The sequence below is a fragment of the Strigops habroptila genome, chromosome 7 (genome assembly GCF_004027225.2).
Source record: "Strigops habroptila isolate Jane chromosome 7, bStrHab1.2.pri, whole genome shotgun sequence".
Taxonomy (NCBI): Eukaryota; Metazoa; Chordata; class Aves; order Psittaciformes; family Psittacidae; genus Strigops; species Strigops habroptila.
This window is the reverse complement of record NC_044283.2, coordinates 69132543-69160032: the sequence shown is the minus strand read 5'-3', so window position 1 is coordinate 69160032 and position 27490 is coordinate 69132543. Positions and strand designations below refer to the sequence as shown.

General features: G+C 35.4%; 1 protein-coding gene across 2 annotated transcripts in view; it reads left to right on the top strand.

The window, feature by feature from the left end:
* The first annotated feature begins 474 nt into the window (after nucleotides 1–474).
* The window catches only part of LOC115610994, a 160556-nt gene continuing 133540 nt past the window's right edge, over nucleotides 475–27490 (top strand). For both annotated transcript variants that reach the window (XR_003992421.1, XR_003992422.1), the window contains exons 1-3: nucleotides 475–780; nucleotides 1915–2073; nucleotides 6066–6220. The gene's annotated coding sequence lies outside the window, so the exon portion shown is untranslated. The remainder of the gene's footprint in view (nucleotides 781–1914; nucleotides 2074–6065; nucleotides 6221–27490) is intronic.

Sequence of the window (27490 nt, the reverse complement as noted above, 5' to 3'; positions counted from 1 at the left end):
AGGGACACCAAAATGAAAACTCTTGTAGAAAGTAATGATTCACTGAGTTAACAGCAGGCTTTCATAAAAATGGTACCTGTTTTGTCTTCCCACAGGGTAGGCTTGTCTGCTTTTTCATTGTAATCCTTGATTTTGAAGGATTTTCAATTTTTCGGTAGAGCTTGGTTCTGGACTGGAAACGGAAAACCACATTGGCCTTCTGGTAGATAAGCATATTTAACTCTTAATTTTTTAAGAATAAAAATCAGTTTGATTTCTGGTTTGTGTTCAACTGAAAATTAAAATTGTAGGTCATGAGTTTATATAAGTAAGTTTTACAGTATTTTCTTTAAATGCAGCTAATAGATCGGTGATGTTTGGAGTACTTAAAAACTATAGTATTTGAATTTCTTGGTCTTTTGAGAGAGCATTAGCAAATATTAAGTAGTTTATAAAATCCAGGTCAGCAGCTGAGGATGTTTAAAATGAGTAGGAAGAGTCTGGCTTTGATATTTTTATTTTAGTTGCTATCTTTTTATGTATATTTTCACAGTGATATCTACTTAGGTGAGAGCCTTGCTAGATGGTACACAAATACACAGCAGATAATAATGTCTGGCTAAGAGAACTTCAATACAGAGTTAACTCTTGCAGGTTCTGGAAAAAAAAAATGAGGCTAATGGTTTCGACAGGAGTAAATTTTGTCTTGCAGAGGAAGATGGTCTGAAGGTACTGGTAACATCATTTAAAACATTACCACAAGTAGGCAATTCCCTTAAGAAATCTCAGAGGTTGCTGCAGGTATGTATTAATTTAATTTGGAAAACTACAATCAGTATGCAAAAACTGCTGAAAACAGTGCAGTGTAGGCTTCACAACAGTTTCCAGTCTTAAGTTCATCAGAAATTGTTGTACTTACTGTATTTATTGTACTTAATAGTGCAATAGCTGAGTAAGGAATGTTCTGCAGCTTTCTAATTTTGCTATGCAAGTAGACATTAAATTCTTCCAAAACACAGAATTATGTTTAATATTTAAATTTCACAGACAGTACGTAGGACTAACTCTAGATTATAAAAGAGGAATCCATTATGACCTTCTACTTATTTGACCTTCTATATTTTTTGACCTTCTTTATAGTCCAATCTCTGCATAATTGTATTCTGCTGCAATTCAAACAATTGCTTCTGTATCAAATTTATACCTTACACTGTGAATTTGTGACATTCAAAATCAACTCAGAGTCTATGAAGTGCAGAGAATTAGGTACATTCCTGGAAAAGTCGTTCCAGTATTCCCTCGCACTATTAAAAGTGTGTACCTCTCTTTCTGGACTTATCTAGCTGTAAGTTTCTAGCTATTGGATTTTGTTATAACTCCCTGCTAGATTAAAGTGCCTTCTGCTATCAGAAATCTCTGCTTGTTAGATACACATCACTTGCGATGAAGTTATATTATAAACCTTCACTCTGAGAAGTGATTATGGATTGAGATAATGAAGTGCCTTGCTAAGGCACTTCTGCTAAGGCAGATCTGGAGTCATCCTTCTGGTTCTTTTCTGAATCTTTTTCAAGTTTTCAACTTGTTTTCTGAACTGTGGGTATTCAAACTTGCCCCAGTGTATGGTATTGCCTTGATACTGCAATGTAAATACCAGCTACAGAGGCAACACTACCCGTCTTCTGTTCCAGATGGTCCCTCATGCATTCAGAGAATGTCTTGGCTACCATATTGTGCTGGGACCTCTTATTATGTGCAGTCTCACATATTTCCTTTTAGAATTAAGTGCTTTCTTGTTTCAATACACATAATAATGCCTAAACTTTCCAAGTACTCCACATAGAAATGTTTTCTATATGATACCTATTTCTAATCTGATTGTAATTAAGTGATACAGAGTGTAATTGATGTAATGTTTCCTTAATAATTTTTTAGGTCTACTTTTAAAGAGCTGCTCCTTGGCTAAAATTTGTGCTTTGCTCAGTGAGGAAAAGAAGAGAAAAAAATGTTGGGTGCATGGTATACTGTGATTTTCTTGGTACACCCAGTAAAAGAAAGCATATATTCAGCATACAACATACCTGTGAAGCTAAGGTGAGGAAAACAACAATGCTTAATTTCCTTGATGAACATTCCATGCATGAATTACATCATTACAATTATAGGACAGATTCCTGGAAGATCTCAGGGGATGTCATTCTTCCAGCATGAAATTTGGGCATGGCAGGGGGAATTGTTATGGACTCATATTTCATAAATATCTTTTGCTTGTAAAAACCCACAAATAACACAGAAACATTATTTGCAGATATTCTGAAGCAGGTGAGACAACAGAAACAGTCAAAAGCCATATGTAATGGTCATGATATTAATGACAATATACTGCCGAACTACTATGAAAGTATTGATTATGGAATTTAAACCAATGAACCTGAAAATAATTGTCCCAATATTCTTCTTTTCTTTCAGTGGCTGTTATTTTTTTTCTGAAGCTGAAGAAGAGTGGGACAATATATAACTCTGTCCAAAAAGTTGTCATGCTTATGGTCTGAGACAAACACAGTTAAAACAATATTATTGCAGTGAAAGCACATTTATTTCTAAGGCAAATCTGTATCAATTAGCCACTATACCTGAACTTCTGAAGGAAGAGTGCTGCAATTATTTTTATCTAAGTGCTCTTTAAAGAACAAATAAAAAGAAAATGAGTGTAATTTGCTGCCATAGAAGATAGAGATTATGGTTGTTAACGTACATTATTAGAGGGTGAGTAAAACTTGCTGGAGAGATTTCATCAAATATGGGCACAGAAGAAGTTTTGCAACTTTTTTTTAATCCAGTTACAGTGCTTTATAACTTTCCTCTTTTCACCCATCTTCTGTTTTAAAAGTTTTCAGTATCTAATTTTGAATTCACTCACTGCAGTTGTCACTGCAGCTTGTAGTTTGCTGGCCTCCAACTGTGCTGAATCTGCACCAGCTTCTTGTTAATCACTGACATGAGTTGCTGCTTCTAGAAGGAGCAACTCAGCAGAATGTAGAAAGTGCTCTGTTCCTGCAGCTCAGGGCGTGCTCTGTGGACAGTTTGTCACCATATTTAATAACTCTCTGTGTAAGATCACCAAAGTCCTATGACGAAACAAGAACTTTTATTGGTTTTATCTTAGAAGATCCAAGCTGTTTGCAATGGGGAGGAAATTGCTTCTCCTGCAGATGAGATGTCATTAGACTGGCAAATATTCTCTGTCTTGTACAGAAAGAGGTCCTTCATTGTATATCATGTTTACTGGAAGGTAGTGCTGGAGGAATATTAGAGACAGACTTGAGAAGCTGCTGACACCCTGTAAATGAATTTAAATATGAGCTACAGTTCTCAAGAAAGAGATGAGAAGAATCCAAGGGAAAAGCAGAGAGCAAAACTGTGGGTAATTTAGGGTTTACGACAGCCGCTAAGCACAAATAGGAAGAAGAGAGAATATAAAATGGCTTCAATAAGTGAGAAATTAAGATAAGATGTGGAAGACAAGAAATGCAAAGAATTTAAGTATAGGAAAGGGAAAACAATACAAGATTTGAAAAAAGGTCAGAGAAATCTGCTTATGGGCACCACTTTGAAAATAGGTCTAGTCAACAATCCATAAACTGTATGAGCATCTTCTGTTCTTCATGTTGGGTTTAATTACACCCACCTGCCAAAAGAAGCTCCACTTGATGATCCTCCTTTTAGCAACTTTTCTCACCTTTCTCTCATGGCAGTAGTACTTAGTGCACCTACAGATCGTTTGCGTCAGAAAGGCAGTATTTCAAGGCCACGTAAGGGCTGTCTGCCTTTGTGGTTGATTCTACATACACTTCTTTAAAATTAACTGGGACCATGGCTGTCCAAAAATATCTTCAGTACAAACATAGATCTCAATCTGCTTATTTTATGGACCAAAATGTGGTTTATTTTTGTAATAAGAAATAGAGTACTTATCACTATGTTATGCAAGTACCTCTCGATAGATGCTCATATCATCCTGGAGCTTATTTGTGGGAGGGACATGCTATTATCCTTCTTTATAGTTAGGAACACCAAAGCAAAAGGATTTCAGGCTCAACTTTCAAAACCAAACCTTTGATCTTTCTATCACAAGACAATGGTTCTAATACTCCACAGCAATTGCTCAGCGACTCACTTCAATTTGAGTTGTTGGTACTAGGACATTCCTAATGTGGGTATAAGGTTCCTTCATTTTTAATTTTTTTATTTTTTTTATTTTTATGCTTCTGGCTTTCTAGTTTAGACTCTGGTTTTGCATGGAAGTGAAAATACTTATCAAAAGGAGACCTCCTATAAACAGGGAACTTAGTGAAAATTCAGGATTGATTCAGGACCTTTTCTGGAACTACTGTGCTTAGGGCAGGCATTTCCTAGGTGAAATGTTACCTTTTTTCCTTGCTCCAGTCGTGTATTTTGTTGTTCAGTATATTGTGTTTGTGTACATTTTCCCTGTAAAAGTCAGTTTATGCATCTGCTATATCTCACCAGTCATTTTGTTTTGAGAAAACTAGAATGTCATCTATTCAGGATAGTTTCCTATTTGTCAGTAATCTGCTTTGTATTTTTATCCTTTAAAAAATAATCACCTCACTCCGTCCCTTACTCATACTCATAGTCTTTTGTAGGAAGATAATTGGACAGGTATTTATTTCCTAGAGATAGAACTTACAACTTTCTATCTCTCCAGAACCACAAAGATACAGGCGCTGTCTCTCTCAGCCATACAAGAAACATGATGTTACAAGCCACCACACAGGAACCACTCTGAGGAATAGCATTTTTGGCTATTTTTCTAGCACGATAAAAAAAGACAATATCTGTCCATTCATGTTTTGTTTTTAAGAAATGCTTTCAGATAGAAATGTTTTAAAAAATAAAGATCAGCCTCCAAGCACCTCTTTGAGAGGAGCCAGTTTATGAATTTTCAAAATACGTCAGCTTTTACATACAAAGATTAAAATCCACTAATTTCCCACCAGCCTAGCAATCCAGGTTTCCACTTAGACTAAGAAGTATCTATGTACGTAGTAATTTACCTGCTGTTAGATGGTGTTTCAGAGCACTGGCTTCATACCTTTAACTTTCAGCTTGCGGCCAAAAACATTATCCAAGGCCCCCTAATAATATTTATAGTGACTGCCTTATATGATGGTTTTCACTACACACTAATTTGTAGGAAATTTAATGACATGTTTCTGTGCTGTCATTATATGAAGTTGAACTTTGTTTGTAGCTTGGCTTTTACTATTTCCCTTCAAAATAACAAATTAATTGCTGACGGTGAAATTTGCTGCAATTTCATTTCCTGCCTTTGATAGTGTAACCAGAGTTAACTGCTCAGCAAATAAATCTTGCACAGCACTGTTGCAGTTTAACAAAATTTATGCTGTTGGTTGAGGGAACTGCTGGAAATGTTGTAGTCAAGGCTCTCCAAAATGTAATTGAGAATGTCAGGAGAAATCATTACAAAACATGTGATTGTCCAGATTTATCTGTTACACTAGATAGCTTTAAAGCATGCGATATTTACAAAAGGTGGAGTGCTGTGGAGCTATTCAGATACAGTAGCACAGCTATGGAACCTGGCCAAGTGAGTCATACATTTGTTCTAGCTACATATATTTTAAATATAAGGGAATGATTACCAGTGTTGGGTACTTTATATGACGCACATTAATTTTGAGAAGAGGAGAGAATAAAACCCAAGAACTCCTCTGTCCATTGGATTTAAAGACAAGATGCAGAGGACTCAAAGGAATAGGCAGGCAAGACAGACAGTTCTTTACCCTGAATTTTAAAAGCAGCTGTTTTGTTAGCTCTGGATGTAAAGCGCAAATTCCCATGTCAAATCTTAAGGCACTGTATTTCTGATGTTCTGATCAATGGCTTTTAAAAAAATGTTGGTAACTGCATTTATTCTGCCACTGTTCTGTGCTGTTGTTGTCAAGCTTTATGGAATAATCTTATGATCTAAGTGATGATTATAATTGCTCTCTGCAGTTTATTTATTAAGTGGAAAAACATGTATCTTTTATTGTTTGCAGAAATAAATCTGCTGCTTTGGAAGTGTAATAAGGAAAAATGGCTGAATAATGAAGAAAAACTACACAGAACTAAAAGAAGTATTACACAGTGCAGAAGTTACTAATGGTATGCAGAAACTCATCAACTCAGATGTATTGAACCTGAAAGCATGCAAGTAAGTTTGATAATTTATATATGAAAAGAATATAAAGAGTTTGGAATTCACATGTCCATACTTGATAAAATTTACTTTGGATATAATATCACTCCCATGGTATTAAATGAAGGGCTATACACACCTCATTACATTATTTATATGAAAGGTGTCCATTTACTTTTAGACTTTTGGCCAGTTTTCTGCTTAAAATCAAATACACGATTGTTGAGAAAATTTTAAAAAAATATAGGAAATGGAACTAGGTGTTTAGCTAGTTAAAATTAGGTCTTATGAAGAAAGCAGAAGGAAGTATCGAAAGACTCATTCAGATGCAAACAGAATGTTATAATGGCAAAAGTGGGAAGTGATTAAAAAAGAGAAAACAGATAAATTACTTAAATTCAACCTTTAGTTTTCTTTGTTCTGTATTTCATCTTACTTAAAAATATTTCTCAATGAAACTGCATTATATTACTGGACAGAATGCAGAGGTTGAGTCTAATTTTTAGAAATCAATATACTTCATGTAGCCAGGAGCCACTACCTATCACAGTCCTGTACGCTGCCGTAAGTGGGAATGAGAAGTGTGTTCATCATCTTATTTCTTAAGCCTTGCTGATTTGGTAGATGTATTTAAGCCCTACAGAAAAAAAAAAAAAAGGCACTTTGGGTGAAATGCTCTTACATTCTGTGTGCAGAGCTTGCTTTTACTATTTTCTCCTAGTGTGAAAACTCAGTTCACAAGGAACAACATTAAACAGCTGAGAGAGGAAAGCTGTATAAAGATTGTAAGTGCAATATATCTCCGTATTTCATGTCTGCATGTTGTTCTCTGATCATGAATGCCTCTTTAAATAGGGAGTAATTGAAAGGACAGAGATTCAGTTGCGCTAAGCTGACATACAGGCTAAAAACATGACCATTTGGCTTACTGAAGATCTGCCAGTAGGCTTAGCTGCCGATATTGTGCCTGATTTACTTCTGAGTCTTCATGAGTAAAGAGCTAGGAGTCAACAATTTACTCTGTTGTCTTAGGTAACAGAGATAGCCCTTCTGTCAGTATTATTTCTCATAAACAGTGCAGATGTAGGTGAACTCTGTCACATTATACAACATCAGTTTACACACACTCATTTTTTACACACACACATGATTTTCCACTCTCTAATACTTGTGCTGTGAAACATTGGTCCTTCCATTTTGTTACTTGATCCTGGTCATCTTAAGGATAATAATTTCAGTGAGTGTCAGTGCAAAGGGACATGGCAAAGCTATTGTTCTGAGGGATGTTCATCTAGGGAGGAATATGACATTTGTGCAAGACTGTCAGGGCCCTCATGAAGTGTTAAGATTATTTACGTGGCTGTGCTGCAGAAAAATGTACATTAACTTGAAATATGGGAAATATCTATAATAAAGAGTTCCAGTTTATTTGATCAGGGAGAAAACCTAGATAAAGAAAACCCCTGGGTGTTTTTAAAATGTCCTTTAATGCTTTTTATGCTCCTCAAGATGCAGTGAAGGTCAATGCAGCAGGAAATGTCTCCACTGATTTAGATAAACTGTACCTCTTTGCAATGCATTCCATTTTCCCTTTTATCCACTTGAAGAGCTACCATAAGACTTTACCTTAGGCTGTCAGGCAATGTGCAAATTTTTCATAACCCCTGGTGAGGTTATTAGGTTGGCATATCTCTTGCCCTTTAGGGCAGGTACTTCCACTAAGAGCCCTTTTCATTTGTTGTTGTTATCGTGGTGCTTGCATTATAAATATGTATTTCTGCTAGTAATTAATTTCTCTTGTATTTTATTAACCTATAAACCAGAATGATATTAAAGTTAATTTGACTTTAGTATAAAAGTGAAAATAAAAATATTTCTTCTTTCGTATTTTATTTGTATGTTTTCATGGTTGCTCTGTGTAACCATTTCTGACTAATACCACAGGGTTTATAACGCACAGCAGAATACTAAGACTGAATAATAAGACAATGTACATATGTAGTCAGCAAATTTAATGGCATCTACTAACAACAAAATGCATTTTACGAAATCCCAGTGATGAGACAATGGACCTATGAACTCAACAGGAGTTTTGAGGCTTGCATCACTTTCAATCTAAATACAGAAATTATTGCTATAAAAGCAATCTTGTTTAATAGCTAGTTAAAATAATATATATACGATGTATATTTATACATGTATATCTACGTGTATTTATGCATGCATATCTAAATAGTTACAGATCTTCAAGGTTAAAGACATGCAAACATTGTACCATGGCTGCCACTTTTTTATAAGAATATTACAGGACCCTTTTATCCACTTCAGTGGGAAAGCACAAGTTGTAGTACTGGAGGTTGCTAGAGCTTTCACGTATATAACTGCAAAGATTTTTGTTTGTAATAGAAAAATGCAAACTTGTCAAGTCTTATGCTGTCAGTTGAGTACTTCTGTGTTTGCTGCCTTCTTTCTAGCTGCAGAATTACCACACTGATTTATAGATGCTCCTGTGCTTTCGTCTATGTTTTGTGCAGGCAGAGCAGGAACTAGAGGGAAGCTATGGCAGTGCACACCATTGAGCACTTGGCCTCCTGGGGAGGGTTGTATCCTCGAAGGATAACCAGACAGCAGTTTGTTGCCACAGTCCCTTCAGTTGCAACTGAATATAGCGAATTATGTATGTCGGAGATTAGGGATTGCTGTGACAGGAATGTTTGAAAGATAGATTCCTGCAGTTTCAAACTTCAGACTTGACTCTACTGGGTTGTCAATACATGTTGCCAATGATTAGTTCTTAATGCTTGTCAGTAATTATCACTGCACATACAAAACAATCAGTCCTTAACAAACTTGTCCTAATTTAGCCCAAAGTATGTAATACCACTGAACTGATGTCATTTTAATTAGCACTGATAGCACTGGTCCTTGAAAGCTCAAGGTGGCCAGTCTCAAGAACTCATTAATGAAGGAAGTCCCAGCTTTCTTCATGCATTGTTGAGGTTTTATGCTCCTCTGACCCCTTCTCAACAGGGAAAGGGGTGATCGCATCTGACTGTGCCATCTTAATTTTATGACCATTACTTCTGGTTTCCTTTATTCTTTTGTTTTCAATGTGATTAACATAGAGAAAATGTAGGAAGAGTTCATGCTCAGAAGTGTATTGTAAATGGGTGTATTTAAAGTGCAATACATATTTTTTCATAGTCAGAAATTAACAGAACCAAGGCAATAATACCACAGATCATTAGCTGAAAGGAATATTCAAAATATGTAATCAAATTTTCTTTGTTAAGTTATTCCTTACAGACTGAAGCATCTCTAAAGACAATGAAAGCTAATGCAAGAAATTATTTTTACCTTGTGCCAACTCTAATGCAAAATGTGAAATACTAACCTAAAGAAAAAAAACTAAAAAATGTGAATAGTTTTCTGCTGAGCCTAGTGAGCTGAACTGGCTCCATAAATATTGGAATGAGTGTCAGAGCTGACTTGAGTAAGGCAGTAGGACCATCCTTGCATGGACAAAACTGAGAGGGGGGTGGAGATGTGAACTTCATCCACGAAGAAGTCAGATGAATTTGGCCATCTTATGGAACTTCCCTCTGAGATGTATATTTAGTAAAACTGTAGATTTTGCATCTTACAGAACAGTTTAATTAGAACAAACCTAGAGAGAATCTCTCCTGCCTCAGTGTTAGTTAGGAGTGGCTCCAAATAGCTGGAAGAGGAACCCAAATTTGTATCTCTTCCAAAAAAGATGCAACCAGTGCAATATGGATGTGGACTAGATATTGAGGCTTGTTTTGTTTGAAATCTCTTGGTATCAGCTGAATGGAGCAACATTTTTTTCTGCAACTGAAATGCTTTCTGTGGCATAGGAAATAACATTTTGTAGGCCCAGCTGAAGCGGTAATGTTGAGAGCCCAGAGAAGTTGTTTTTATTGAAAAAGTTAGAACTCTAAAACAGCTTAAAACCTGCAGTCATTATCTGATCTGCATTCTTTATCTTTGCTTTTGATGCCCACTGAGAGGACACAAGAGAATTTATAGCTTTTTTAGACTCTGGAAGCTGCATTGCTATCCTTTGCCAGTGTCTGGTGGCTTTTCATAGGCCATGTGTACCCTTTCTGTAGTTCAGCCAGAGTTTCCCCAGACCACTCCCGACAAAGTACACTTGGGTTGTACAGTTTCCCATAGCAAAGGTTTCGTAACTCAAGCTCATAAATAAAGCACACCATAAACAAACATCTTCAGGTTAATTCTTAAGAACCCTTTTAATGATAATAGAGATTTTGGTCTTCTCAAATCACATTGTATCACATTTTAACCTTAGTTTAGCCTACAGAAAAGAAAGGTAGATGAATTTACAACTAGCACAATTTAGCACTACTAAATTCATATTTGGGAACCTATTGAACTACTACAATCAGTTTAAATCTGTCAAAACCTAGCTGTAGTGCAGAAAAATTCAGAGACAACTGGTTGAAAGTCAGCACTAAGAGTTAGAAATTCTCAGAGTACTACCATTGTTTCTGAGAACAGGAATGAATCTGGATCTTGACACTTTTCTCCTTTGATGTGAGCTTTCTTGTAGTTCAAACTGTGGTGTTCTGGAACTGTTTCTTGAGATTACATTTCCAAGACACAGTTTAGAGCTCAGGATTGCAAAAAACTCAGGATTTTTTCCTTTCTTCTGAGAGAATAATTATTTTCATTTTGATTTGTGTGACTGCATGACATTATTATTAATATCTTAAAAGTGGGTATCATAATTTTGTTGTTTATTAAGTCCATAATTTATTAGCTGCCCTTTGAGACTTTCAGGGCAAGGCAACATTTCCCTCGGTTGCTATTCTTTTTCCCAACCAAATGTTACTACAGTCAACCTATGTAGACTTTTTTTCCTTTGTGTGATCTGTGCATATTAGTGAGATGGAAATGCTCAAAAGTCCACTAATATGATTGACTGCATGTGTATGTGGATGAATTTATATGTGCTGATGGTCTCAGGTTTAGCTGCATTTGTTAAGGACAATGCAGGGCTGGAAAGGAGGATTCTCAAATAGTAGAATCATAATTTTACAAGGATAAATGGAGACTTAGTAAAAACTAGAGTGATGGAAAAACATGATTCCTCATAAATTTTATTTGCAGATACCATGTGGCTCCAGTTCGGTTGCCTCAAATCATGTTGGATGTTCTGTAAACTACAATCTCTAATTTCAGCCACAAATGGCATATTGTGGTACTTTCATATATTGTTAGGTAAAACAGATTTGGATATGTTATTCTGAGCCATTCTGACATTATCTATTATCTGGCCATTATCTATTGCTACAATAGTCATAGATAAAATGAAATGCAGAAAATGAATATTTTTGGAGAAGAATTAGAGATGGTTTATGAGGAACTGTATTGCATGAAGTATGAAATGGAGGATATATCAAATTCCCACAGAAATATTTTCAATTACACAGGTGTCTTACACAGGTGTCTTACAATTGACCTTTCGTGCTACTAGATTAATATAAGGAAATATTTCTACTCAAGTCTCTGGTGTGTTATTTAAAAGACAGTAAGACAATTGCGGGTTTTAATATTGCCAGAATGTGAGTCTTAAACCAGTAGAGTTATGGTAAACAAACTTCTGTTTAACGGCTGCTGATTAGAACTATCATACTTAGATTCTATAAAGAAATTGAAAAATTCAGAAATAAGTAAACACTCATGTTGAAAATTAAGGAATGAAAAAAATCAGACAAGATTTGGGAAAAAAAAAATTACTGTACAAATTTTGTACCTTAGAGTAGAAAAACAAGACTTAAAAACCAGATAAATTCATTTTATAGACTTTTGTTTAAACAGCGTTTGTACATCACATTCAGTGGGATATATGATAATATAAAATTATATTTGTTTCTGAAGCTTTATTCCTGCTACTGCCCCTTTTTTACTTCTGCAGAGTGTTTTTTAAGGAAACTTGCCAGGCTACTGGCAAGAATAAGAGTAAGAAGTATGCTGCTTGTTTGCAGCCTTTGGAGTCTAATGTTCATTTGACTGATTTCAGGGTGTGCTGAAGGTTTACATCTGCAGTCTTATCTTCACAAAGTATGTTGTCATCTACCATTTGTGCATATTGGTTTGTTTCAAAGTTACTCATGAGTTCTGGACCACTGGGTTTTGTCATTTTGTTGCTTATTTAGCATTTATAAAAGACTATTGATAAACATGCAAGGTGACAGATATTTTGTCAGCTGAGTTTTCAGTATTTTCCCTGCAAAAGATGAAGGGTAAGGATGGATTTGTAACTTGTCACAGGTAGACTTCCTTCTGGTATTATCATATATCAGTGCCATTTTTAATTGTTTGAGAGAGAGAAGTGACAAGTCATTAAAAGAATCTGAGAAAGTGCATGAGATTTTCAAACAGATGAAATTAGAAAGAGTTCAAACTGGGGGGGCTGACGGCCCTGAAAGTGTCCCTTTAAATAATGTAATGAGATTCCAGTGGACGTTTGTGCCCTTTGTGAGTTTCCTTTAAAAACATAGCAGGTTCCAGCCTATTTGTAAACGCATTAACTGCAGTTCCTTGTCTTCAAAGGTTACAGATTTGGAAGAGAAGAGGAAAGCCATTGTAAGAGAGTGTTTGAGACTTTCAGTCCCATCTTTGCCGTTGTTTTTTACACTCCACAGGCAGCGCAGTGGTAGAATACACAGTGGGATACCTGCTTTAAAGGCCTTATTTTACCTTTAAAAGCTATGCTGCTGACAGTGCATTTTTAAAAAGGTCTTAAACTTGAACCGGCAAAAAGGTCTATATATGAAATACAAAGAGTTTGGTTTTTTTTTTTTTGTTTTCTTTCTGTCTGAAATTTTCAGTGGGGTTGAAAGGCCCTGTGAATTGAATGACCTATCCAGCAATAGCTTTTGTCAATATATTATGTGGATTCAAATGAGTCTTGCTCGCAGTGGATTATCAGGGATGATAATTTAGTTTGGCTGTGATTTTACATATGTGTCTGAAATATGGCTTTAAGAAAACAGAGAAGTTTTATTAGAAACACAATTCTTCCTTCCCTTTTTCTTCTTCTTCTGGAACTATTATTAAGAGTGCAGCTATATGCACTGGAACATAATTATGTACAATAAGCAAGTGTAAAGCAAGCTGTACATGGAAAAAAATCTTTGTTCTTTGGAATGGTTGTTTTTGCAGATACTCAACATTCAATTCCTGTTTTGGTTTTTTTTTTACTAGATGACTTAGATGTCTGGCCTGAATTTTGGTGGTTCAACTGTGTTTTCTTTATCAAAACTAGCTAGAGTCTATAACGGTAGTATTTCTATTTATTCACCTTTTCTGTTGAAGTGTTGTCCAATGCACCTCTAGCTAATACTGATTTGCTAGGTCTGTACTAATATTAAATATCCATCTATATCAGATATGTGATATACAACATTTAAGTTTCCATTTTGAATATTTCTTGTCTACTGCTACTACTTTCTCTAACTTGTGATGGTACATTGAATAAAAGATAAAAATAATAAAAACATCCTAATAGAGAGGGCTTTTGTTGAATTCAGCTGGTTTATATTCTTTACAACTGATCTCTGTGCTGCTCATATCAAAGCAGTGCAGGCTGTTATCTCTAACAAAAGACTGATATAGTGTTTGTTCCCTGCGTATATTTAGCTTACTAATAGGCTACAGAATTATTCTAGGTCTTGAGAAGACTGAGGTCTGAATTGTGAAGGGCAAGTGTAATCAGCTTCTGCTAAAGTCTTCAGGCATTGAAAGTACTCTTCACTACCTTCATGTCCATAACCATTATTGACACAGCTCTGGTTTGTTTTGTTTTTTTTTTTTGTTTGTTTTAGTTTTTTTTTAGCAGTAGACAGTTTGCCTTTTTTTTTTTTTCTTTCCACCTTTTCTTTTTTGAGTTTTGCCTCTGTCCCCCTAGATAGAAGCCAGATGAGTCTCCTGAGTGTCAGGTCTTGGGAAAAGCTGGTTTTGGAGGCAAACCCAAGGAACAGCCAGGGCATTTCCAGTGCACGTGAGAGGTGATAGCAAGGGCTGGTAGATTTTGTTTGAATGCATAGTTAGGGCTGGATTCATCTCATCTGCTTGAGCTGTCTAAACTCATACACCTTAAGGTCTCCTTGCAAGTAATGGAGAGACTGGCACCTCCAAAACTTCATACCAACTAAGATTTGAAATAACCCCTCCCCTCTGCGTGCTCGCTCTGTCTTCTATTAATCACTTTGGGAACTCAGCAGCACAAGCAGCAGATGTTTGATAACCAGATCCAAGCCTTTGTATTGCAATTGTAAAGACCCTGGGGTTTATTTGGTTGAGGGGGTTTGTATTTTGTTTGATTTTGTTATTTTTTTGATTGATTGTGGGATGGTTTTTGTGGGGTTTTTTGTTTTGCTTTATTTGGTGTTTTGGTTTTTTTTTTTAGTTGTTTTGTTTGATTAATTGGTTTGGTTGGAGGGGCGAGATTTTTTTTTTTTTTTTGGCCAAGATTCTAATTCTGGAGGTAGCATGCGCTTGTTTAAATACAATCCTACTTAATATTGCCAACAATACTCAGTTCCTACAAACCTATTGATTTTCATGGCTGTGTTTTCATAATGAACAGTATGACTAGATTTTCTCATGCAACTTTTCCAGCACTTAGAGGTGCTGGATGGTTTTTTATTTTTGTGTAAGACTAGTTTTGCATTTCAGGAAAATCCACATGAAGTTTTAGATCTATCGGGAAACAAGCATTTGTATGTGCATTAGGAGCTAATGAATAGACAGATGAAACTAACTAAATATATAGATTATGTTATTTTTAAACTTTGGCAGAACCACAAGATTTACAGATATTCATTATGGTGTCTGATTTTATTGACAGTATTACAAAGATACTAAGTATGTACCTCAGTAATTTTTATATACTCTGGAGGGAGTATATTGAGACTTATTAAAATTTCCCTGTACCTTCCTTTGCATTTGTTGTGGATGTTGAAACAGGAGATCTTGAAAATATAGCTCCATATACAGCACTGCTACTTAAAAAATATTTTACAAAAGCTGCAGAATGATTGAAAACACCATCTTCTCAACTTTTAGTAAACTTAAACCGGGAAATTATTCTTTTTAGAACAGAAAATGTGGTACCTGCATGAAATGATTTATTTTATTACAGGAAAAAATAATCATTACAAGTAAGTCTTTAAGTATTTACTTTTATTTTTAAAAGGTGAGAATGAATATAACCACAGATAAAGAAACTATTAAATATAGATATCTGCAGGGTTTTTTTTAGGCATGCTCTAGAAATGTGACCAAAATGTAAATAGAACAAAATACTTGGCCATTTGGACTGAATAATTTCTTGGATATAATTATCATTGATTTATCCTGTGTTTAAAGCAATGGCTTATTTGTCAGCTGGTCACAGTTTCCATGAAATAATTCACTATAGGTTGTCTACTGAAGAGTGTAGAGGTTTGAGTCTTAACTTCTGGATTTCACGTGTTCTCTAGCCATTCACTCTGTGTCATGTAACATGTTCTTGACCCACTCTTTTATTTGTATTTCCTTAGCTGTTTTTAATCAGCGAGAATATAGAACAAAGTATATTGAACAAAATATTATTTAGTAAATAATGAAGTGTGTATTATTTTTGGACAAGTTCCAAGTCACATTTAAGAGGCATAATTAAGACGTGCCTGTACTTAGCTGTAAAACTTCATTGCTATATAAGTGGTTGCAGATAATTTATGTGCTGCTTCACCTGGCCTTTGGCCAGCATCATGGTAACAGGTGCTGTGAAAGAGATGTAAGAGACAGAATAAGCGAATCTTATATTTAGAAAAATCCTTCTTCTCTGCTCCATCTTTTGCTTTAGAAATCTTCAGCTTGAACCTCAGATGTTTGATACAGAATACTAGTAAAATAATGGTGTCTTGCAAGTTTCTTATCTGGATCACAATTCAGATGCCAACCCCTGTGTTCAAGACTGTTCAAATCTGGGATGGACTTAAGGTTAACTTTTATTGGTAACGTTGTTTTCCACAACCAAGTCCAACATTGCTGACAGCCTCGAACGTCCAATGCAAGGAGGATTAGATGACATTCCTGACCACCTGAATTTTCACTTTAAATTGGATGGAGGTGGGGGAACCTAACGAGAAAAATATAGAGAAGTCGAGGAAATGTGTAAGGGGCATTACAACCTGCTGGATACCAAAACCAAGCTACAGTCTCATTAGATATACCTTCTGGTTCTTACCTTTGTACACCGGTCTCCAAGGTGAAAGGCTAATAATTCATTTAACTTTCTACTCTTTTGAAAGCTCTGGAGGTTAAGGCTATTGAGGAGTGATGATGGCAATCTCTTCCAATGTTTAAACTACTGTTAAATTGGAATTGGATTCTAGGTTTGACAGGTTGAAACCAATGCAGATTTGTACCTTCATTGCCTTCTATCTTGGCTGTCTACCCGAAGCACTGTAATGCTTCGGTAAACTGTTGTAATCACAGGCGGGTTAAACTAACTTCTGTGCTTTTTTTCCTAGTCCCTGCTTCTTCTCCTTCCTTCTTTTTGCTTTAGAATGGAAGGACTTTGTTAATTCTTGATTTACTGGGTTTTGTATGTTGAAAGGAATTAACCTCTCTCTGTCCAGAAGCCCAGATGCAGAAGTGCGTGGCCTTAGCACCTGGGATTTTTAGGCATTTTTTGCTCGGGAAGGAGTGGTCTGCGGCTTAACACAGAGGCATCACTGTAGGCACAGCAGACACTTTGAGTTAACTCATCTCTTCCAGATGAGCTCGTATTGAACTCACTGACTGCGGCTGACTCCTGATGCTATATGTCTTTCTTTTCTATTTTCATTTCTCAGCACCATCTGCTGGTGCTGGTTGTTGGACATCTCAAGGGATGTGTACTGTTCATGTCCCTTTGCAAGCTTTATTAGGTCCATCCACAGTATTCTCATCTGCTTGAGGTGAGCTTAGGTTGTGAATTTAGATTGCACATATGGCAATGTGTTGGACTTAGTATTGACTTCAATTAGACTTGTATTAGCCTGGGGAACTTGGGCAAAGTATTCCTTAATTAAAATGAAGCAAGCATGATCCCCAAGCAGGGAGTCCAACCTTGTTCTGCTCTTATAAACATGCTCTTGGTATTTGATATTGTCCTCAAATCAGAGAGGGCTGAGGAAAATAAAGTAGTTTCTGGCCTCAGTTTTATGAATGGGAAAAAACACAAACCAATTCTAGTATTGGCAGGTTATGCCTAAAGTTTTTGATAAAGAGATAGATATCTATTTTTAGGGTGATTTTCCATTTCCACAGATGTTAGTGTAAGTAGTGGGTTTTAGCTGTCTCTATCACCAGGCTGTGCACACCCATTGTGAATTTGTGCCACACGCTTTTGATATTCCCTATACGGCTTGGAGGTATCATTCAAAAACCGACAGACATGTCATTTTGCAGGCTCAGGTTTCAGTATCAAGGTGAAGATTTGCTTCAACATGGCATGAGTGATTTGCAGAGATAATTCTTTTAGTTAAAAAGGTTAAATGAAACGTCAGTTGTTACTGTGAGACTTCAGTCACCAGTTAACTTTGAGTGTTCTGGCACCGTAAATAGCACAGGGACTGAGCTTGCTCAGTCCCTGGAATAGCAATCCTTTCAGTACATAAATTAGATCATTTTAATAGCTCATGAAGTGCATAGAAAACATTATTTGCAAAGATGAGAGTAACTGCTTCTAAGCAGCTGTGACATTTGTTCTTTTTTAAAAAAATCTAGAGGGTTTTTATTTTCCTTTTCAGTGTTGGGGTAAAAAAGAAGGCATACATTGAAATAAAATTAATTCAACATTTATGATTATGTTAGATATGGCTTTACAACATTATATTTATTTTTAAAATTAATTTCTTAAGCAGTCAAGTTGTGAGAAATTATATCAGATTCAGGAATCCCAACAGAAAATAAAATAGGTCTGTGTCAGGGAGTAAAATTTAAGCACTTATTTTGCTAGAGTTAACCTGTTTCCTGGAACAGGGAGACTCAGACACACCTGCAACACTGAAGGGAGTGGGAGAAATTCCTTTCTGTTGCTATTTTTATGAGAAATGAGGTTTCTGAAAATAACTTGTATAACAAATAATTTTGGCTTAAGTCTTATTTATCTAAAAGTAAGTTACTAAAACAATTTTCTTGAAAAAAATGGTGTGAAAAAACGCGTTAAAATAATTATTTTGGTAGCATGGCCATTTTAAAACAGTCAACGAGGGGAAAACAAGACATTGGTGGTGAAGCTCAGTGCCAAATCATGCTTTTGCAGAGTTCCCATTGACTGGCACTAGGGGATTCTTCTAAGTAGGGTTTTGCTTAGAGCTTTATGAATAATGGAGCTTGCATTTGAGAGGAATAATTCTTCTCATACAAAGTTTTAAGGAGGGCTATTTCCCATGAGTGGGGAAAAAAGCTAGCATACTGATTTTATTCTTTCAGACACAGGCATACTGGGAAATAGTTCTGTAAATTAGAAATTTTTAGATCCAGATTCGGAGGTCAATTTTATGATTGATTTAGAGCCTTGCTCTAAAGACAGAACATAGAAACCAAATACAGTGTTTTACTTGTGATCTCTTCTTCCAAATTTCTTGTAAGAGCTGGTAGTAAAATAACTTTACATGAGGACAAGTTTTCCAATTCACTTTTTCTGATTTGAAGTCGAGAAAATCCTTTCGTGTTCAAGAAGATAACTTCTGAAATGTTTTTAGGCCAATTGCATTTATTTCCATGTTTTGTTACTGCAGGAAAGAGTGGTGTTTCTCTGTTACTTGCTTACCTTCTAAACTTAGTAAATTATTAAGAAATAGGATTTTTTTTGTAATAAGCAAAGCTTTTTGGCAGTTAGCTCGAAAATAAAATGGCCAAACTGGAAGAATGTACTTTAAATGGCAGAATGTAAATGAAAGAATATGGAAAAATAAAAGAATATGAATTTTCTATTGTGAAAACTCACTATATTTTTATTGAGCTTGAACTGCATTAGTTAGCTGTGTCAAATCTAGCGTATGCAGCAATTTGTTCATCTGATGAATATGAAACACATAATTTGTTCTCCTCTTTTTATTACTTTACAGTCGCATACTTTGCAGTACCGTAACCAGACTGTGATCTCTTTTGGATAGCCTCATTTGAATTTGTAAATTGGCCGTTATTTTGAGGCTTTTGGAGGATGTTGTACTGTAATTATAATAACAGGAAAAGCAAAATATTTTCTCTAGCCTGAAATGGATTCATGGGCTGCTGTTATGCCCAGTTGAACCCGAGAACCAGCTGATTCACATCCCTTCTGGGCATGGGGCCATTTTTAGGATATTGGATTGTCATGGTTCCTATTTAAAAAAAAAAAGAAAATAAAAAAAGAGGTGATTGTGATGAACAAGGTGCTACTTCCAGAGGGCATTGCAGCATGATTCTAAAAGATGATCGTTTCAGGAAAAAAAGAGGAGAGTGGGCAGAGTGGGTATTTGAGAGCTGGAGGATGGTTTTGCTTGTTTAATGAAAATCTGAAACCTTTTTTAAAAAATGAGCTTTTAAAAAATACTTTGGTCAAAATCCTAGTTTGGAGAATTTTAGTTATCCTATTCTTAAACAATCAAGTAACTTGTAATGTCATGATTTCCATGTTACATGCAGGAAGCTGGTAACTTGCACAGAGAATAGCGTCTGCTCAGCTTTGCATGGATTATAGATAAGGTAGTTGTCCATTTCTTTGTCATTATAGATAGAGCAAATCTTTTTTTGCTGTAAAGATACTATTTGTTTAAATCCTTGCTGTTGAGAGCATGAATTTTCTTGTTCATTCAGTGGAGGTAGGTTGTCTTTCAGAAATGTTTGCTTCCCCTGTAACTTCCTTTTGGTTCTTGCTGGTTAAAATGAACAGGAGGAAGACAGGATAAGAAAGTTCTTAGGTATTTTTACCGATTTCCAGTATACTAAATGTTTTAAAATACAGTCTATAACAATCAAACAGTAGAAATGAATCTGTGCTTTTTTTATTGTGATTAAACTGCTAAGCTTGAGATTTGAAGTTTGATGAATCCAGGTTGTGTGTTTGTTTATAAAATTCTGAGGTTTTTTAGGGACTTATCTTGCTCATATTAAGATGTCTGGCTAGGATGATGATCTGATAGAGACTGGAATTCAAATGATATTCATAGCCTCTGTAGAGGCGAAAGTGTACCATAGGGAAAAAGTATGTCTAATTACTGTAATTCTGGAAAGGCTTTGAGAGTTTTGGGACATGAGTTGGATACAAGTTCTGTGATTAATCATTGTGATAAAAAATGAAAACAATGGATCCAAATATGATTCTCACTCTGAAAATAGAGAAAGCTTTTCCAAAGTTATGTTCAATATGAGTTCTAGCAATTGCCTATAACAAAAGCTCTCTCTCTGTAGTCTTGCATGATTAAGATTTAAACAAGAACAACTGATGAGGACAGTTTCTTCTCTTCCAGTAATCTTGCAAGTATAATAATGCTAAAGAAGTTTGAGATTCAGAAACATTTCAGCTGACAATATAAACCAGTTTATAAAGCTATTCTTACTCCAAACAACCCTTATGAGTCTTCTGAATATCTTCATATATCACAGAACATTATCATGGCTCTTTATTTGCCATGAATGGCATAGTGCAATGACTTTATATACTTTTAGATTCATACTAATTTTGAGACATTAGCACTCTTGTGCTAATCAGCACTTTTCCCGCCCAGCTAAAAGCTACATTTGCATAAGATTTTATTGTCTGCTACCTCAGTTATTTGCTCTGCCATATATTCCACATTCATTGTACTGTCATGTTGTTTGCCTCACTGGGCTCTCTTGAAATACTGTGTCAGGATGATGTTCAGATATGCTTGGTAAAATATCTGCTTGTTTACTACTGAAAATAAACAAAGTACCACTCAGACATTTGATTTATGAAGCTCTATACATAATCTTAAAAAGAAAGATATGCCCAATCTTTCAGGCAGTATCATAAAATACAGTTCTGACATCTCAGATGTAGCAAACTTGTCCTGCATAATGCTCTTAAAAGTGTGTAATCATCTGATCTCATTGAAAGTTTTAAGGTCTGATGTGTCTACTCCAAAATCTGTAGCCATGAAAATATCTGAATGATGTCAGCAGTGGTTGGGGGTGAAGGTAGGCAACAGGGGGAGAACAGAGAGAAAATCCTTTCTAATTGCCATTGACTTGAACAAGATCAGTGATAACTCTTCTCCAGCTCATAGACTGAGATCAGCACATGAACTCAGAAACAGCACTTTCTAAATATCAGTATAGAAATGCACACAAAACTTGAACTCAATGGATGTTATAGCAGGTAGGCTCATAACATGCCAATGGATCCACAGTAATGTGTGAGTTTTCTGCTGAAGATAGTATAAACTGTACAACTTTTTTCTTTTGTCAGTTGGTATATGGAGGACATTTTTGGATGCTGTTTCTATTGACTTAAACATTCTGCTGAGTGCTGAGTGTCTCTCTGTCTATGGTGTACGTCCCCTGCATCTTTCTAATAATTTCATCTCGGTGCCTGTAACCTGCTTTAAAAAAAAATGTATAAAAATATGTCTCCAGTAACTAATTTGTTTCACATAAAGTACAATGGCTGATACTACTTGAAATTCTTTCTTACATACCTCTCTTTCTCAATGGATATTGTCATTATTGGTTTTCCTCTTAAAAGATAAAGTGATGGGAAATATTCTTAGTTACATACAACATGTCAGCAGTTAGTTCCTTCATTTTGAAGTTTGGGGCTATTTTAGGGGTGGTAGTGCTGTGAAGACCTTTGGTTTCATAAAGGAGTATATGGGCTCTTCTTTCTCTCATGCATGCTAGAGAATGCTTCCTTTGTGTCTGCTTGGGTCATAGTTAAAGCTGTCTGTGTATAAAATTGAATGATAATTCTGTGCACTACTGTCAGATCTAATTTAAACATATAGGTTTTTCTCATTTTGAGAGAAACAAATTTAAAAAGAGAGAGGGAGTTATAAATTGAAATTTATCAAGTTCTTAATATAACAGTGAGAGAAGTTCTGGGATAGAGCAAACAGCAATTTCCCGATACCACAGAGTATTTCTTTTAATATTCCTTGTTTTCTTATTTATTTGGAACAAGAAATTTTCATTCTTTGTCAATCTTAAAACAGTTTATAGTTTCTCAGTAAGCAGTGAGCCAGTCATAAAGTTAATTTCCCTGGTCAGATATTGAGGAATCTCTTTCAGTGGTCTCTGGGAGACTTTTAGCTTCTTTGGCTTCCAACGTTTGTCACATGCTTAAAGTTTGAGCTGTGGAGAAAAGTCTTGGGAGGAGAAGTAAGCCATCAAAAGAGTTGCTTAAAAAAAGACTTATGAAAATGTTGACAAGAAAACCTGTTGTCTGCCTCTTTTCAAAGTGTTTTGTTTCAAAGTAAAAACAGACCAGTTCTATCATATTGAATTCTAAACCCTTCATTGTGTGTCATCTATTGTACAGCTTTCTATTAATTTTGAGGCAGTTGGATGTCTCTAAACTGTTCTGTTATATAACCGAGGTGAAAGTTAACAATTCTGGTTTATTCTGGGTTTTGTGTTGGGTTTTTTTTTGGCCAAAGCTGCAACTCTGAAATACCAAAGCTTATGGATATGGATGTGCTTGCCTATATAAAAAAAATCAAAAGCTGATCAAAAGGGAGTGGGTTTAAAGGCCATACTAACGTATTGAGAATCAGCATATTGCTGGATTATTTTACAATTACCATCATTACAACAGTCAGATGTTTATCATACATAGATCATAAAGTCTAATGATATTTAATTATCTCAAGTAGCAGAACACAGTATTTATTATTTTGTGTGTTAGTCTCAGAATTTTTTGTCCTCGATGCTTGGAATTTGTAGAAATTGCAATATTATTCCTTTTGTCTTAGAATTGTAGGACCTACTCAGTACATATTTGCACATATTTCTAAAGCACTGTTAATAAAAGAGTTTACAGTTTAAGTTATGTATGTCAGTCTCAAATATTTCATAGTAACTAATGCATCATTAGCAGACTACCCTTCACACTGATGTCCCAGAAGAAATAAATTTTCAGGCAAGTTTTTGAATGTATTGAATGTTTTTCCATGAAATGTCAAAAGAAAGCGACATATTATAAGAAATAAAGGTGCCTTCAAGGAATGTGGTTACCTTATGTTTTTCTTTGAGCAGCCATCTCTTTGATGTTTACAGAAAAAAAATTGACAGTTTGATTTTTCTTTTAATTTTTTCTCTTTTTTTTTTGCATTCCAATTCCTTGAATACTGAAAAACATCAAAATCCTTGATGCCATCTAACACCATGATTTATCTTTTGTTTAAAAACAAAAGCATGATCTAGTATTGTTATGAAACCAACTTGATCTTCCCTTCTAAAATTTTTCTTTTCAACTTGTGATATTATCACGGATAAGATTATTTGTTTATTCACAGGTAAAGAAGGCACTGCTGCTGACAGATTTTTAACTCTGCGTAATTGCAAGAAACCTTGCCAATTCTTACAACTGGGCAAAAGGGTAGGCAAATTTTTATAAATAATGTTCCAACTTGACTCTGATCACATATTCATTACAAAGAATATGAATTATATTCTTACTTCATTGAAGAAGGGAATTTGATTTTGTATGGATATTAATTATTCAGGGTTTTTGTCTCAACGTGTCCAGAGTTTGGGCCATCCAGTCGAATGCTGCTCTAGAGGATAATGATAAAATGAGCAGCATGACAAAAAGAAAAATAGCAAAACACAGGTTGGCATACATTTGAGTGACATGATTATACAAAAATTGCAAATCAATTAGAGAATACATTTTAAAATAAGGTTTTGTGTAACTTAGAAGTTAACTGAAAAAAGGACTATATTCTTTAGCTGTGATTTGTTTCCTCTCGTTCAGTAATCACTACATCATCTTACAAGTAGAGCCAATGGAAGCATGTTCTCAATAACACTGATCTACATATCACTTTTAAGATCTATGTTGTTTCATTAAGAATAGGTGACAGAGTCCAGGAATGAATTCTAGCTGCAGCTTAAACCTGAAGATTTTACTTGTCCCTAATTTTGAGTTGGTTTGTTTTGGAGATGAGGAGCTGTGTCTTCAGCTTTGCTGACATCTGTTGCAGCTAAACTGTTGATATGGGTATGTTGCTATTGATATTGTTGATGTCAATATGGATATGTTGATATGGCACAAGAATGTGGGCTGTATATGGATCTATCCACTAGGAGAAGTAGGTCAGATTGCCAATGAGAAAACAATGTTGGCATCTTATTCTTTGGAAATCATCTGGGTACTGCAAAGGGAGTTAATATACCCATATCTGGATCTCTGGAGGTCCAGCTGCTCAGTAGAAAAGGAAACCAGGCTGTTGGTGGCATAAATCATATTCTCAGTGAAGTCACAGGAACTGTGCTGCTTGTATTGACTAGGCATTTGGCACAGTGAGGCTGTTAATAAAAGTTATGGCTTTCTAGATACGAACTCAAGTGTGGGATAAAATGAGCAAAGTAAATAAATATTTGGAAGTGAACAGTTCAGTGGATGGAAAAGTATTGAGAAGGGCTTAAATATCAGACTAACTATTACTGCAGCAGCAGTCGTGTGCTTCCAGGTGCAAGAGCTTCATGTGTGACTGAATAAATTCTGAGGTTGTAAACTGACAAGGGAGGAAAAAATGGAAGCAATTCCATATCATACAAGTAAAAATATGCTCTAGATTAAATAGGCTTGCAACAGTAGAATGCACCAAGTGATTAAAATAATTAAAGGAGAGCAATTGAGATATAAAGACGGAGATGAATGCTCTTAGTGAGAGCAGTGTAGCATTCATTCTCCTAGTGAAAGATGCATAGCAGCCTTTGTCCTCAGAGGTAAGAACATAGTGGCAAATCTCCAGTGAGAGCTGCCTAGCAACTAACACATCTAGTGAGGGCAATGCAGAAGTTAATCTCTTTAGTAAGCAAGTGTAGATATTAATTTAATTAGTAAAGGCAGCATACCATGAATCAGTCTGGTAAAACAGCAAATTTTGTAGTGAAGATTTTCAAAATGCTAACCCTAAGTGGTCACGTCAAGATTGCCTCCCTATTACAGTGGGACAGTCTAAACCTTATTAAAAGTAAAGTTCAGAATACTATGCCCTGAAATGGGATCCTATGAGAGTCTCTGCTGAAAGAGAAATCAGCTTTTCTAACACCAAAACTAAGCAAGTATTTATTTCTATTTTAGGCTGGGAGAGAGGCTTAAAAGACCGGAGTTTCCAACAAGCCCCTCCATGCATTTCTCACTACTTTCATCTCTTCTGACTCGTGTTCTAGCTATTAAACAGATGATTTACAGCTCCTGAAAATAGTGGTAGATGTAACTGCCCTGGAATGGGGAGTATCTGTAAGAAGTTCTCTGTTTTATGTGGAGAACTTCACATACTAGTCAGACATACTTCCACTTCAGAGGAAAGTAGAAAATGTTTTCATGAAATACACTTGAGTTTTTGTGGTCAAATTGAAGACTTTCTTCTAAATCCAAGGAGGAACATAATGACCTTTTGCAAACGTATACTAAATACTCAGACTTCTATAAATACTATTAAATATTTATAGTTTTCATCCCTGAAAACTATACTGTTGGAAATTAGGTAATGGAACAGTATCTAATCTGTATCGTTTGAGCTGTGACTTAGAGATGTGAAGATTTTTGCCAAATAGCCTGAAGGTGTCTTTCCCTAAAAAAAAAAGAAAAACAAAAAAAAAAAAAACCACCAAAAAAAAAAATCCAACCCGAAAACACGAGACCTGACATTTGGTACAAATTCGTGTATGCTGAAAGCAAAAGTATTTGCTATTCATAAATATTTTTGTAAGTTCCTCTGCCAATCCTGGAGATGAAGAGAAGGTGATGTGTCCAAAGTTACTGTGAAATCTCCTGAGCTGTCACTTTGGGTGACAAAAATTTTAAATCACATCTTATGTGTCAAAGAGCTTGGAGCATGTGCATGTTGTGTTGTGTGCAGGAATATGATTTATTTATTCTGTGGAAATATCCTTTAATAGTGCTTTAAAAACAGAGTAATTTGTTCACTTTGTTCTGTTTTTAAGACAGAAACAAATGAAAGCTCAACCATAAAAACTCTAATGTAAGATGCTTTCCTAATGGAAGAAATAAAATAATTTTACAGTTTCTCTATGTAACTAAAATCTGTATTTTACCATTTGCTAACCAGAACAATGAAGATTATTCACTGGAGGATTTCGGAGACCACTTGAGACTATAAATTAGTCTTATCAAGGTACTTGTGATTTGAATTTGACTAGAATCAGTGATGAATGTTACTGGTACAATGTGACTAAAGGAAAGGAATTAAGCAGTTAGTGTTACCTATACATACATATCAACTTATGTGTGGGTAAGTGTGCACACCTATTATTTCTTCTGTAATTAATTTTCTGGCCTTAATAAAGCAGTGCAAATTTATTTACTTCTTATTAGTTAATGGCATTGTCTGTATCAGGAGGTAGTGAAAGTTGGTGCAACAGCACTAGCTATTTCTGTGCTTAGGTCTATGGCAGTAATAGGTGATGGTCATCAAAACAGTTCTGGTTTCCTGTGAGACAAATATGCATAAAAAGATTTTTTAGTTTAGATGTTGTCCAAGCGCCTATCAGTGACCTTGTTCTTTCTTCCCCTTTCACATACACGTACAATGAATCAGATAGGAGTTAAAGTTTCTAAATACACAGCAAAAGTTGCTCAAAAATCCTGAAAGACGATGGTTAGAGAAGATCTTTTTAGTTCTCTATCCCGCGCTTAGAGTGAATGATTACAATGAATGTGCTGTGATTTCCTACCAGTGAGTGAGCAGGCATAAGCTTTACTGAGGAGGTGAATTTAAATAGCATTTTGAATGAAGAGAGGATTGTATTTCACTGCTACATCTATATTTCAGCTGGTGAAGTTTCAGTACAAGTTGGTAGCCAGAAGTACTGTTCTACACATTAATATTTTATTGCCGAAAAATATGTTTTTGAGTTATTCTAATAACTTTGTCCATATGCTAAATCATCTAAAAAGGTGCTTTCTGTTGTGGGATGGATTCAACATTTATGAACAGTAGGAATATTTTTCAATTATTGAGTACAAAGCAGACCCCAAAATGCTTTGAATGCAGTTCTGGCTTC